Source organism: Balaenoptera physalus (genome assembly GCF_965194825.1).
Source record: "Balaenoptera physalus genome assembly, chromosome: 11".
NCBI classification, from domain to species: Eukaryota; Metazoa; Chordata; class Mammalia; order Artiodactyla; family Balaenopteridae; genus Balaenoptera; species Balaenoptera physalus.
Window position 1 is genome coordinate 46,678,830 of NC_138896.1, and position 6,105 is coordinate 46,684,934.

General features: G+C 37.3%; 1 protein-coding gene and 1 long non-coding RNA gene across 2 annotated transcripts in view; one reads left to right on the forward strand and one right to left on the reverse strand.

Moving 5' to 3' along the window:
• KHDRBS2 (KH RNA binding domain containing, signal transduction associated 2) overlaps window positions 1-6,105 on the forward strand; it is a 754,183-nt gene that overhangs the window by 231,018 nt on the left and 517,060 nt on the right. The gene's annotated exons all lie outside the window — the stretch shown is intronic.
• LOC309638419 overlaps window positions 1-6,105 on the reverse strand; it is a 328,072-nt gene that overhangs the window by 86,636 nt on the left and 235,331 nt on the right. The gene's annotated exons all lie outside the window — the stretch shown is intronic.

Genomic DNA, 6,105 nt, shown 5'->3' on the forward strand with positions numbered 1-6,105 from the left:
TGAAATAATGATCACAATAAGTTAAGTGAGCCTTCATCATCTCATAGATATAAAAGAGGAGATAAAGAAAAATTATTTTTTCCTTGTGGTGAGAACTCTTAGGATTAATGCTCTTCACATTCCTGTGTATCATACAGCAGTGTTATTAGCTACAGTCATCATGTTGAACATTTCATCCTGAGTACTTATTTGTCTTACAACTGGGAGTCTGTACCTATGACCACCTTCCTACAGTTCTCCCTCCCCCAACCCCGTGCCTCTGGTAACCACAAATCTGATCTATTTTTCTAGGTGTTTGTTTTGTTTGTTTTTGAAGTATAATTGACCTGAAACACTGTTAATTCCTGGGACACAACATAGAAATTCCATATTTCTATACATTTCAAAATGATCACAACAATAAGTTACCATCTGTCACCACACAAAGATGTGACATAATTATTGACTATATTCCCCACACTGTACATTTCATACCTGTGACTCATTTATTTTATAACTGGAAGTTTGTGCCTCTTTATCTCCCTCACCTATTTCTCTCCACTCTCCCCTCCCTGCTCTCTGGCATCTGCCTGTTTGTTCTCTGTATCTATGACTCTGTTTCTGTTTGTTATGTTTGTTCATTTGTTTTGATTTTTAGATTCCATATGTAAGTGAAATCATATGGTATTTGTCTATCTCTATTTTACTTAGCATAATACCCTCTAGGTCCATCCATGTTGTTACAAATGGCAAGATTTCATTTTTTTAATAGCTGAGTAATATTACACTATATAGCTATATCTATATCTATATACCACATCTTTATCTATTCATCTATTGATGAGCACTTAGGTTGCTTCCCATATCTTGGCTGTTGCTCAGTAATGCTGCTATGAACATTAAGGTGCATGTATATTTTTGAATTAGTGTTTTTGTTTTCTTTGGAAAAACACCCAGGAGTGGAATTCCTGCATCATATGATAGTTCTATTTTTAATGTTTTGAAGAAACACCATACTGCTTTCCATAGTGGCTGCACCAATTTACATTCCCACCAACAGTGCAGGTCCACTCTCATTCATTCTTCATTGTCTCCTCCTCAGTTCCTGTGACTGGATCCTCTTCTTCCTGCAGACTTCCAAGCCCAGGACTTGGTCTTCAGACTTCTTTCTTCCCTTCATGATCTCATTCAATCTGTGTACATCCAGCTCCCAGTCTCTCCCGCAGGTTCTAGATTCATGTGTTCAACTACACACTCAACATGTCTATGTGAATGTCTAATAGGCATTGAAATATAGTTGTCCAAACACACATGTACAAATATGTAAATGTATGTGTATATTTATACACACAGGTGTGTATATATATATGAATGAAATATATATGTATTATTTATTTACCTACATGTATGGCATTTATATACTTACCTATATATGAAGTACAATATAAACACATATACAGAGAAAGAGAGAGAGAGAGATTGAAAGAATAAGAGAGATACCTTTGCTGACTTTTAGGGCCCCAGTGAATACGCTATGAGCCATGGAGTCTCAAGATTTAAGGATACCTTCTCTTTTTGTCTTGTGTTTGTTCAAAAGCAAACCTCATAGAAATAGGAAATGAAAAACAGCACATATTCAATTGAGTGGTACTTGGTAGCTCAAGCCTACAAAGGTTAGTTGTGTTTATTTAAAGTTTATATCAGCAGGCATTAAGGAGATCAACACAAAACTGCAAGTCTGTTTTTCACATTCTATTGAATGAAAAAATAAATAAATGCCTGAAGCATCACTAGGTGCCCCTTCTGCACCCACCAGCAAAGCCTGGGCCCACAACCTGCCCCTCAGGCCCAGCGTCAGGCACCTGCCTTTGTAGACAAATGTGTTTGTTTAATAGCCTTGTTTGCAGTGACTAGCCTGCCTCAACTTTCTAGGAAATAATGCAGATCGTTTTTCTGTATTGGTTATGCTGTTAAGGTGCTACACAATGTATGTCTTAAACTTGAGCTTTTCTTTATGATAAAAGGAGATATTTGGATAGTTACCTAAGTCAGGACAAAATAACTATGCAAGAATATTTCTTCCATCTCTGCTGCACGCTCAACTACAGGTGAAATATTAGGCTTCATGGAAGATAATATTAGACATGACTCAAGCCTTCACAGAACTTTTAATTAAATTAAACATCCTGATCTAACACTTCCTTAAAAAAAAAAAAAACTTAAGAAAGTATAAATCTTTGAATTAGTAGGTGGAAAGAATGATATGGAAAACAGTTCTTGTGGTCTAGTGTAGTAAGAATATTCTAACAAGTTTAATGTTTTTATTTGTGTTATTTTGTTTTTGACTCTGGCAGAGAAACACTCATTTTAGTTTAGTTACACCTAGCCAATAACTCTATAAGCAGAGGAAGGAAACAAAAACCAAAACAAAACAAAATGCAGTAATATCCAGTAGCAAAACCCTACCTTATATTTCATTCCCATACTGGTCAGATCGCAGAATATGTCAACTCACATTATAAAAAAAAAAAAAAAAAAAAAAAAATCCAGGAATTCTTGAATAGAAGATAACTTTTCAATTGTGATGATAAAAGGTATTCTCAGAGAAATCTAGAAAGTAAAAATATACAGTGTGTTTGCAATATTTCAAAATACTTCAGGAAATTAACTGGCAGTTCAGAAATTTCTTTGAAGTCTGAGTCCTCCAAGCAGCATATGGCCTGTTCTCAGTAACCACACGGCTTCCAGCCTCACCAGCAGTTGCTTCTGTGAAATCTTGAGGGGAACCATGGTGCTTTGGATAAAGTGCTGCTATTTTTAGTGATACTGATGGCAGAGATTGTTGAGGGAGAACAGAGGAGGCAGTGGTTCTAAACGCTTATCTTTGAAAAGAGTGAGAAACAAACATGTTATCGCCAGGAAAAACGGTTAGGAGAGGTTAAGGAAAATCAAAGCCTGAACACATGCAGGTAAGTGAGGAAACAGGAGGAAAGCAAATTTCTTGCATAGGTATTCAGTGTCCTTAATCACAAATGACCAGGTTGCCAATAAATTTTGTTGTAATGAAAGATATTTTGGCATTTTTATTAATAAGCTTTGTTGAAATTACGGGGTGTGGTCTTAAAACATGCTAGTGATTATATTTTTAAAGTGAAGTGCTGTTTGGTAGAGTTTTATTTGAAAATGTGTGATCATTCTGAAGGCAAACCTTTCTCTCTTTGATGTGCTAATACCATGAGCAGTTTCTATTTTATAGTCTATCTTCTGTGTTTGGTGATGGCTACTTTAGTAAATCCTTTTGGATTTCACGGCAAGATTGATTTTCATCAACAATAAAATCAACTAAAACCTTCAAAGTGGTGCTGCTTGCCTGGTGGGCAATGTGGGTGCGAACCCCGGGCCCAGTGTCCTTCCCCTGTTTGGCTTCTGGGCTGAGCCTCACATCAAACCTCAAATCCTACAGTACAGGGGTGACACCATGCTCACTGCTTGTCAGCCAGGCTGGGACTGTAAACTCCTCTTTCAACTTGGTAATATCCCCAACAACAAAGCAGTTTGTAATCCCACAAAATCAAGAGTCTGGACACTCTGATTTTAATTTTAGCTCTGCCCCCACTCTGATTTCAATTTTAGCTCTGCCCCTAATAAACTGCACAGTAAATCAACAACATTTCTTTCTCAGCCTCCTTCCTGCAGAAAAGAATGCCTAGCCCATCTTGGCTTCTGAACAGAGATAGAGGAATATGCATACTTTGCTTAAATATCACTTGAGTGTGTGAAGGACAAGGAATGTATCATAAGTTATAGATAGGTGCAATTTTATTTTGTATTTATTCTCTGCATTCTTCTGTTTCTCTGATCTGAATTCTGAGAAGTTGGAGAACCAGACTAAAAGCCTCCCCTGAACAGTAGCATATGTGAGAAGGAACATTGTATTACAAATACCTATTTTGTGAGGACGCAATGAAACTTGTGTTTCAATGGTAACCAATACAAGGTTATTTCAACCTATTTTGGATTCCAAGTGACCAAACAATTAAAATAGTTAGATTTGAGTTGAAGAGTGAACTGTATCATGATGTTAGTGAGAAATAATATTTTCATATTAACATCTTCAACTCTCTTATATATAAATAGTCTGTCATTCACTGTACTGTGCTTTGACCTTGGAATGAAAAAAAAAAGCCATAAATCTGTCCAGGTTCAATTCTTCATAAGCTGGTATTGACTGAAAAAAAAATTGCACAGCCTAAAAGTTGAGAATTATGCTTTATTCAGTGGACAAACTGAGGACTTAAGCCTGGGAGTCAGCCTTTCAGACATCTCTGAGGGACCATTCTGAAGAGGTAAGGGAGGAGCCAGGCTATGTGGGAGTTTTTGCAACAAAAACCAGGTAGTTGGAACATCAAAAGATTACTGTTAACTAAAGTAAAACCAGACCTCTCAAGTTAATGAATTTATCAATCGTCTATGTATGGAAAGATACAAGAGTCTGGGCTCAGTGAAATTATTCCTTTGATATGCACCTTAACTATCTAGGGCCAATATCCTGTTTTTTCCATCCTGAGTCCCATCAGGATGCACAGTTGGGAGCGGCTGCAGTGGCTGATGGCTTGATGGCCGCACATCCTTTGTTTACTGATATGGCAGGTGACATTCTTTGTCCACCCTGGAATGACAGAGCCTGATGTGGTGATGTTTTATGTACTGTGAATCAAAGTTATATATTATTTTGAATTGTTAATTTCATCTAGGCTAACTTTATTCACAACTAGACCAATTTATAGATTTATTTTATAATTTTTGTAGTTAAGACCTGCTATTTGAAAACTTTCAAGGACCTAATGTCTCAGCCATAAACTAAGGATTATATATTTTTAATGTTACTAGTGCAGTCATTTTCCCTCCATTGTCACTTGTCACTTGTTATTGGGACAACACTTGCTTCCCACGAGGAGTGAAATGAGGGAATCACAGAATCAAAATTTCTCACACCATGCTGCAGGATTTTTAAAAATGTATTAAGCTATTTAAAAATAGAATGTATGAAGATGGAGACATTTCTAGACATTTCACATTTTATAAACCAGAATTATAATGATATGTATGTTTTCTACTACTGAGGAAGGCCCATCTTTTTGTCTTGAGCTGTACTCTCCACCTCAAAATATTACAACCAAAATTCAAATGAGATTTACTCCATATAGAAAGGGAATATTTAAAATTCCACATTCTGTGGCTGTTCTAAAGATGGCTGCAAAATCTTTGACACTTCTTTTAGAGAGAGATGCATAGGGTCTAGTTTGCTTCCCCTTGAGTCTGGGTGTTTTAGTGACCTGCTTGTAACCACAGAGGAGGGATTGTATACGGATTTCTGAGCGGAAGGGGACTCAGTGCTCCTCCCGCCTCATTTGCAAGAACACCCCCTCTTGGAGCTCTAAGCTGCCTGGTGAGGATGCTGACAATCCTGAGTCTGCCTTGCAGGTGCCAGTGGGAAGTCCCAGAGGAGCTCAGCCTTTGCCTCATCGTGGTCCAGGCCCTGGAGGTGCACATAAGGCGCCCAACAGATGACGGCAGCGGTCACTGCGGCCCGAGTCCTCCTGTCTGCAGCCCCAGAATCTGGAAGCAGATACAAGTTATCCCCGTTGTGCTCTGTCTAAATCCCTCACCCACAGAATCCATGCACAAAAATAAAATGGTTAGTTATGCAACACTAGATAACTGCAACACATTCGTACTACTTTATATATAAAATTAAATGATTTTCAACTCTGTTAGCCATTTTCCAAATACTAGATTTGTTCTCTTGTTATGTTTCTACTGTCCTCTCATGGCAATTATTACAGACTTTGATAATTTCTGAGTTTTTGTGTGGGTTTGTTTGTTTGGTTTTTCGCCTGTTTTTTTTTTTTTTTTATCTTTTTCTTTGTTTTGTTTGCTTTTACTTGCAATTTATTTTGAATTTGTTCAAGCATATTAGTGTTTTATCTCAAAGTTGCCAGTAAAGGAAAAGGCTTCCAAGAAAGCCAATTTAGTGATTTCTTCTTGGTAGGGGCATTTTATGAGGGACCAGACACAAAAACAGAATGTTCTAGTTAAAAAGTATTAGGCTAGTCATAAAGCTGG